This window comes from Carassius auratus, unplaced genomic scaffold, assembly GCF_003368295.1.
Source record: "Carassius auratus strain Wakin unplaced genomic scaffold, ASM336829v1 scaf_tig00215205, whole genome shotgun sequence".
In the NCBI taxonomy this organism is placed as follows: Eukaryota; Metazoa; Chordata; class Actinopteri; order Cypriniformes; family Cyprinidae; genus Carassius; species Carassius auratus.
The window spans coordinates 1,191,916-1,201,530 of record NW_020527982.1 but is presented as its reverse complement, the minus strand read 5'-3'; positions in this window follow the sequence as shown (position 1 = coordinate 1,201,530).

Here is a 9,615-nt window from a genome sequence, read left to right as displayed (position 1 = left end):
ATCTCTCTGTTTACATCAGTTTAAATGAAAAATAAATTCATGAATTTCATTTGTACTGACACAAATAGACCAGCTTCACTTTCAGTCTGTAGAACTACAGTACTTAACTCTACATTTCAGGCTTTCTCAAGCAAGCCTATCTCAAAATTTGTTCACAAATTTTCTACCCTGCTGAAAAATGTAGAATAAACAAGCATGAGTTCCATGCTGGTTCAGACTCGTTCATGCTGGTTAGTGAAGGTTTACAGCTGGTCTAGCTGGTGAACAAGCATAATGGAGCTGGTTAACCAGCATGGTTTTGCAGTTATAAGTGCAAAAATAGTTGTGTGTATGAAAGCAGTGTTTGGGGACAAGGATTGTTTATACTGTATATTTCTATTTTTAACGGATTAATGATGCTGAAACCCTACAATATTAAAACATGATTCATTTTGTAATACACATTGTAATAATACAACTTTGTAATATAATTCAGAATTGAAAATACCTGTTTGAGAACTCATGTCAAAATCCAGCTATCAGTCACTGATTCCAAAAAGTGTTCAAAAGGTATGTCATTGCAGTCAGGAGCATGAAATGATAGAATGCACTTTCAATAATTGCTGAAATAGAAATAATTAAAGCAAAGTCAAGGGCCAAGTGCCTAACTCAGCATAATGCTGTCTTTAAACAGGCCATATGAAAGAAATAAAGCCAAAATGGTTTATAATAATTGACCATGAAGTTTTTTTAGTGGTTTGAGTATGCTACCTAATTTTAAGATATTGTTTATTCACACTGATTTGTGCAAAGTTCATATAGCCTCATTAAACACACCTGAACCAGCTAGTAGCAAGGTCTTCAGGATCACTAGAAATGTCCAGGCAAGTTTGGTTGGAGCTGAACTCTACATGAGTAGAACTTTTTTTTTTTTTTTTTTTTTTTTTGTAGATTACAATTTTCATTGTACTTACCGAACTAAACATCTGCATGCAACATCCAACTGTGCAAATCCATTTATAGATTAAACACATCATGTTCCACAGAGTTCAGCTCCAACCAGTTCCAACACACTTGCCTGGACATTTCAAGTGATCCTGAAGACCTTGCTGATAGCTGGTTGAGGTGTGTTTAATTAGGGCAGCTGAACTTTGCAGGATATTGGCCCTCCAGGAGCAGGACTGATAACCCTGACATTAGCTCTTCACATTAACTGAAGCAGGACAACTTCGGTCCTGGCAGCCTGATCTCACGGCAATTCATACATATTTTATGAGGTGGCTAATTCGTATGAATTTGTACGACCTCATTCATATAAATTCATATGATTTGTGCTAAATCGTACATACTTTACGAGTTGCACAATTCGTATGAATTTGTACTAATGACCTACACCTACCCCCTCCGCTAAACCTGTTCGTCGGTCTAGACAAATCTAGAGGAATACGTCTGAATTGGTCGTGAGATAGTGTTGGTCCTGGAGGGCCACTGTCCTGCAGAGTTTCGCTCCGACCCTAATAAACCTGAACAAGTACTTTATACTTGAAGGAAAAAACATATCTGTTTTATTCAGAGGCCCAATCTGAGCAAAAATATGCAATTTGGTGCAGTTGCTAATATTATATGGCCAAAATGTAGGACAACATTGAGATCTAGGATAATAGGAAAAGTAGAGTAACAAATCAGACATATCACACAACAGATTGTGCACAACAGGTTTTTTAGTAAAATCTTGATCTTGATTATAATTGTGATGCCTTAAAAAAGATCAAATATGATACAGAAGGCTTTAGAGGGTTCAGAATAAAGATATGGAAAGATTATCGAGGGAAGTTTAAGCTTTCATATGCACTCTATTTCAAGTCTTATGAGATACTCTAATGGTGTATTTGTCCTTGACAAATGAGGTCACTAAGAACTTCATTAAATGCAGCTATCATTAATTCCATACAAGTTAGTTTAGTGTAGTTACATTGAAAAGAACAGAGAATTACTGAATGACAAAACGACTCTCATGTTCTCAAGCTGACTGTGCTTGTCAACGCATTGGAAAATATCCACCAGGAGAACAGACACAACACCCCTCTCTCTCTCACACACACACACACACACACACACACACACACACACACACACACACACACACAAAAAAAACACACACAGTGAAACTCCAGCCTGTTTATTCTGGTTGAAACTTCCCAATTCAGAAGTAACATGTCAAGCATAAACACTCACAAATAAACATGCAAATTCATCTTTCAAGGTCCAGAAAAGTATAAAAGACTTCATCAGAATGTTCATCTGCCATCAGTGATTCAACCTAACGTTATAAAGCGACGAGAATACTTTTTGTACATAAATAAAACAAAAATAACAACTTTATTCAACAATTCCTTTGTCAACCGTCTCCTATGTGTCACTCAAACTGCTTTTGCTCTTCTGTGTCAGCCGGACATTGACAGTGCAACTTACTTGGCAGTCTATGGGACAGTCACAAAACTCCCGGTTTTCATCCAAAATATCTTAAATTGCGTTCCGTAGATGAACAAAGCTTTCACAGGTTTGGAACACCATGGGGGTACGTGATTACAAAATTTTCATTTTTGGGTGGAGTATCCCTTTAAATCAGACACAGATGGCCACACACCCATCCATCTCCTGTCCACCAATCACAGCAGAGGCAAGAGGAGGCTCCACCTCCCAATGTACGGAAAAGGCTGAAGGGTAAAAGGGTGAATGTGGAGATGAAACAGCTCCTCTGTGCTGTAAATATGACATGCATGACAGTCATAACATGCACACCTATACACACATGACAGGGATCAGCGCTGTGGGTGGAGACTGCTGCTCTTACGTATTGAACAGTAACTCCGAAAAAGTGCCTTGGAATGTGGTTGGCATACAGTATAATACACCATGTAAGGTAAAAAACAAACTGTATAGACATATAAAAGATGAAGTGTGTAATTTAGTGAAGTTTATTATGCAGAGACCACTATAAGTAAGCCATTCGTTGGTCAGCTTTCCAAAAAATGTAAATACTGTGGATGTGTAGTGGTATTAAAACATCGCAAATGAGCATTTAAGCAGCCTGACAGGCAAAAGGAGTGCTTGAAAAACCTGTCTGAAAGCAATCCTAAGTTTTGTTGTTTAATTTACTGCCAGTAGTGGTGTAGAAATTATGCTCTGCAGCTTTAAGGCATTTAGTCATCTAGGAATATAGTGCTGTTTGTCTCATCAAGTAGTCAAGGTGTCTAGGCTATTTCTGTGTCAGATAAAAAAAAAAAAAAAAACAGGTCGTTGTGAGTTTAATGCAAGACATAAAGTCACATACAAAAATGAAGTTATATTTTATTGCGCTTCTGTGACATAATAAAATGCAGTTGCAGGAAATTGTGTTGCAATCCTTAAAAATTAAAATTGTGAGATTGAAATAATTGCAGTTATTAGAAAAAAAAGTCACAATTACCCTAACATAAAAATTACAATCCAATAATAAAGTTTTTTTTTTTTTTTTTTTAGAGCTGAATGTTGTTCCAAATCCTCCTTTTTAAAATAATGAATTTATCAGTGATTTACTGGATACATTTGCTGGATTTAAATAATCATCTTTTTTTTTTTTTTTTTTTTACTCACAATTTATACCTGATTAAATGAGTGTGGAATAACCAGAAAAAATTTTCCAGGTCTAGAAATCACAAGTTCAAATGAGGTTACCTCGTATATTCAAGATTGCAAGACCACAAGAATTATAATTCTTCAATAAAAAATATAAATAATTTTATTCAGTATGTGAATTAAAACAAGAAATAGCTTTTTGTTGTTGTTGGCTTAGCTTGTTTCGTCTTATGTTAAATAAATTGAAGTCATCTTGAGGCCCTCTTATAGAGGACCACTGGTTAAGAACCACTGCTTCACATCATTTTTATTTTTGCATATAAAGCAGAGGATGAGATGGTCTGGCTGATAAACTAATCTCATATCACGTTACACATTTAGGCATTCAATCAGCACTAACTGTGATCAGTATTACATTTTGAGGTGTATTTATTGATCATTGTTGTCCTTGATCAGTGTATAAGTGCTGAGAATATCCTTCCATCTCATAGTGCATAGAATCATCAGGAGCCAACACATTCTTCATTTGGTGGAAAACACGCAGTGCTGAGGAGGCTCCAGGAATGTGGAACCCCTGATCTAGAGCATGTCACATGCTTCTCACTCCACATGTCACCCCTTAGTAACAGAAAAAAAGAGCACAACTTCTTTGTATGTCTCTGGTCAGTGTCATGGTGATATTGTGGCCCTGATGGTCTCTCAAACTGTACTGCACTTGATATTTCTGTTTTACTGAGAGTCTTGTGATACAGGGTTGCTGATTTAAGGCCCTGACATACTCACAGAAAAGTTGTTGTTTTTTTTGTTTATTTTAGTTTTTCACAAAACTTCTAAATAACTTTTGCAGCAGTGTACCATTAAAAAACACTTTAAAGCTGCCTACACTGTGGAGCAGCATTAAGATGAATATATAAATATGTGGTGCACACTTTCCTCTCAATAACAAAATAAAACACAACAAAAATGACAGCAAAACGGATATGCCCTGCGATTCGGCACTCTGGTCACATCATATTTATTTATTTAGTATAGTACTTTAATACAATAGATTGCTTTAAAGCAACCAGCTTTATGATATTACACATGAAAAACAGTGTCAGTGTCACTTTCAGTTAAAATAAAAGCTTCAGTTTCTGTTATAAAATAGATCTCCAATGTGTTCATGTTTTTACTTGCGTCTGACCTCAGAAGAAATTAAACTAGACAAGATGTCCATGCCGGAGCAATCTTTCTGGCAAGTTTGCTTTGGCAAGCTGTTTTGAATTCCCCAAACAAACTTGAACACCAGTTCGCTCTACAGATTCAATTGACATTTCAGGGCCCTTAATCTGTATTCAGTGGTAGTTTGAACTGAACAGAAAAACATCCATTTTCACCACTGACCTCTCATCAAATATTGACCTTAGATATGGAAACTTCAGTGCTGACAAGTTTTTGTGCTGTGTGTTCCCGTAGGCCTATGTGTGTGCATTTGTACATGAAATGCATAAATCCGGCCCTGATCAGAAGCCAACAAAAGCATCTTACGTGAAAATGTATTTCTAATATAACCAGAGATAAAAAGGCTTGTTGAATTATGCTTTTCGTCAGCTATAACATTCTGGAAATGACTTTTTGATAAGCAGAAGGGATATTAGAATATGCTAATACAAGTTTAGCCAAGCCAAATAAAATCAGAGCAAGCCGTCCACTCCACTGATGGCCATGACCACAGTTCAGTATTAATCACGTTATTCGGTTAAAATACTGCTCTACCCATCTCCGCTGCTGTTGTTAATATTTGGTTTGTGCACAAAATAATAGGCTTCTGTTGATCATAATACAACAGAAACAGGACGAGATACAGGCGGTTTCCCTGTGAACTGCCGCGGGATGCTTTGAGAGGGACTTGTATAGAGAAGAAGTTCAGCATGGACAAACAGGCCTGTGGGCTAGTTTGCTTGTGTTGTGTGGTTGTGGGTTAAAGGTCCCACCTCAGATCAGTTCAAACGGAGACGGGTCGTTCTACATCTGCAGTAGAGAAACAAAAAAAATGGAGGGAGAGGATTTGTGCTGGAACATATTGGTTCTGTGATGTAAGGAAAACATAGACTCACTAGAACAAAAAATAAGATATTTTGATATTTGAAATGACTGTTTTGTCCACATAATGAATGTCAATGGGGTCCAGAACAACTTTAGACTCTACTTCATGGACAAAAAAAATACTTATCTTTCTTTTGTGTTCCACAAAAGTCTGGTTTGGAACGACATAAGGGTGAAAATTAAATAAAAATAAAAATTCAAAAACATCCCATTTAAATTTGTCTATGTGAATGGCTCCAAGCTATTATTAAAGGTGCAGTCACATTCGCAAATTTATTTACAGTAAAATTTCGTGGAGCCATTTTGTATTGTGTAAAGCATAGCTCACACAGAAGCAGCTTTCTGTTGGACAGTGTTGCAAATTAACATGACAAAACTGGGCCAATTACTAAATCTATGTGCGGAAATCTTTTGTCTTTCACTCGAAATTCCCAATGGCATGGTTTTCTAATGAAATGACTGGACTATGTCCATAAACGTTTGCCAAATAACAGTAGATTTGACCGCACCTTAAGCCTACTATGTAGAGCTAACCAAAGACTTTGGCAAATAGTTTTTCTGGCACTTCTTTTCTTCGAGACTTGATACCAACAAATAAATTATTTGTTTGTCAAGAAATAATTTGCCTGTGATGTCTGAACTTTTGATGGCACTGATAGGTGTGTCTGCTTCTGATAAAGTTGGTACATGAACTTTGAACCCTGAAAGATGATGAAAGCAGGATATAAGGTATGCCAGTTTCCACTTAGAAAGAGGTTAGCATATGAATTATTTAATATGCACTGAATGAATAATGGAGGTGCTCATTTCAAGCTATGCTAAACAGCAGCTACTAAACTTTCAAACTTGCCATAAGAGTATTTAAAAGATTATAATTTCACCTTTGAATTGAATTGATTTTGCAAATGGATCATGTTATCACTAATGTCTTCATACATATCTGCAGTGCATGACTGAGAGATCTGAGAGATTCCACTCGTATTGATTTCCACTCCTGTTTAAAGTTGGAATGCTTCAGCAGGGAGTTTCCAGGGATTTCAGCTTTTTACATCACTCCTTTGGACTCTCAATATTGAATAAAAAAAAATATGGAATATAAATAAACCATCACAAATGTTTGGAAAGTCAAATGCTCACTTTAAGAATGTTTAATCAAAACTGATCTCAGGGTGTGATTTCTATGGACTTCTATGGAAATATCAGATCCTGTAACAAATCCCAATCCTTGCATATATAGAACTAAAGACTGGTTAAACTAAAGGTGAACCTTTGTGAACTGTAGGTCTGAATCAGAATCAAAATCAGAAACAGAATGAGCTTTATTGCCAGGTATGTTCACGCATACAAGGAATTTGTTTTCGTGACAGAAGCTCAGCAGTGCAACCTAATGACAGTGACAGTACAAAAAACAATGATTGTGGAGTAAAACTGGTTGTAACTGTCTGTAACTGGCAGGTTAAACTTCCTCAGCTGGCGAAGGAAGTACAACCTCTGCAATGGCTTTTTCACAATGGAGTCAATGTGAATGTCCCACTTCAGGTCCTGAGAGATAGTGGTGCCCAGGAACCTGATTGACTCCACTGCAGTCACAGTGCTGTTCATGATGGTGAGTGGGGGGAGTGCAGGGGGGTTTCTCCTGAAGTCCACGATCATCTCCACTGTTTTGAGTGTGTTAAGCTCCAGGTTGTTGAGAGTGCACCAGACAGCCAGCTCTTTAACCTCCTGTCTGTAAGCAGACTCGTCACTGTCCTGAATGAGGCAGATGAGTGTGGTGTCGTCTGCAAACTTCACGAGCTTGACAGAGGTGCCCTTAGATGTGCAATCGTTGATGTACAGGGAGAAGAGCAGTGGGGAGAGAACCCAGCCCTGGGGAGCTCCGGTGCTGATTGTATGGGTGCTGGATGTGTATTTTCCCAGCCTCACTAGCTGCTGCCTCTCTGTCAGGAAGCTGTTGATCCACTGACAGACGGAGGTGGGCACGGAGAGCTGATTTAGTGGGCAGGAGGAGGTTTGGGATGATCGTGTTGAATGCCGAGCTGAAGTCCACAAACAGGATCCTCACATAAGTCCCCGGTCTAGGTGTTGCAGAACATAATGCAGTCCAATGTTTACTGCATCGTCCACAGACCTGTTTGCTCTGTAGGCAAACTGAAGAGGATCCAGCAAGTGTACAGTGATGTCTTTCAGGTGGGCCAGCACCAGTTTTTCAAATCACTTCATGACCATAGACGTTAGAGCCACAGGCCTTTAGTCATTTAGTCCTGTAACTTTGGATTTCTTTGGATCCCCTTGGGATGGGGATGATGGTGGAGCGTTTGAAGCATGGAGGGACTTCAGCTCCAGCGATCTGTTGAAGACCTGCGTGAAGATGGGGGCCAGCTGGTCAGCACAGGATTTCAGACAGGCTGGTGTAACACGATCTGGGCCTGGTGCTTTTTTCCTATTCTGCCTCTGGAAGACCTGGCACACTGCATCCTCTCTGATCTTAATTGCAGGTGTGGGGGAGAGGGGGGATGCAGGAGGTGAGAATGGTGAGAGGGCTTGATTGGAGAGGTGTTCAGGATGGGTTGCAGGAGCTGTTAATGGGGTGAACGGTTGTTTGGAGAGGCATTCAGGGCTGGTTGCAGGAGTTGTGAATGGTGTGAATGGTTGTGTGGGGAGGCATTCAGGGCAGGTGATGGGTGTTCTTTCAAACCTGCAGTAAAACTTGTTCAGATCGTCTGCCAGTCGTTGATTCTCCACAGTGCTGGGGGTGGTGTCTTGTAATTGGTGATCTTCTTTAGACTTTTCCACACTGATGCGGAGTCATTCGAAGTAAACTGAGTCCTTGTTTTTCCAGAATAATTCCTCTTTGCCACTTTGATCTCCTTTTCCAGTGTGCATTTAGCCAGTTTATAAAATAGCCTACATTGTCCCCCTTCATGTAAGCATCTTCTTTGGCCTGACGGAGCTGTCTGAGTTTTGCAGTGAACCACGGTTTGTTATTGTTGAAATTAAAATGAGTCCTGGTTGGAATGCATATATCCTACCATTCTGCCAAATGTTCATTCAAAAGTTTCAGTTATTTCAAAAAGCACAGTTTAAAATTCTGTTTCTGTGGTGATATTGAGTCTCTGCAGATTTAACTTTTGATTGATAATGCTGTCATCTGGAAATGAAAGAAAGGAAGACAGCAGAATATTGGGGAATACAAGGAAGCACACATTCTCTAAAATATTAAATACATCTAAATATCTTTTCAGTTTACTTAAGCAGCAAACTTTAAACAATTAAAATGTGTTAGGGTGTAATAAGTACTAAGAAACTGTACTAGGGTTAAAGTATACAGGTCAAAATGTTGATCAGAAATAATAGCCTAAGTACTTTCCCCATACACACATGCTTACACAATTATTTTGTCAAAAGTATCCACATTCAACTTAAATATTCACTTAGTACTTAAATATATTATGTTTACCTTCTCAATATCTTATTTTTTCCTTCTCAGTTTAATATATTGTATATATACATATATATATATATATAATAAGTTTTGATCACGTTTCAGTGTTGAACACAACTTTAAAATTAAACTTGTACTTATTGTATTGATTTTTTTTTAATTTTTATATATTACTTAATTTACAGTACAACTACAAATGATCGGCTATATAACTTAAACTTCAAAAGGTCCCGGTGAGGTTTTAACGTCATAACCCCGTGTCATTTGGCGCGTTCGACTTCGCACAGAATGATCATTGTATGACATAAAAGTACCGCGAGAGCGATTCGAATGCATGCGTGTGCTCTCTTATCGCTCTTACGGTACTTTGATGTCTACAGTCATCATTTATTGTAGCGCTGCTTCAAGTCGAACGCGCCTAACTGGAGACTATTGCACAACATGCGCTCGTGGGGCCGAGCAGCAAGTGTGCGCATGTGCAGCAGGGTTAG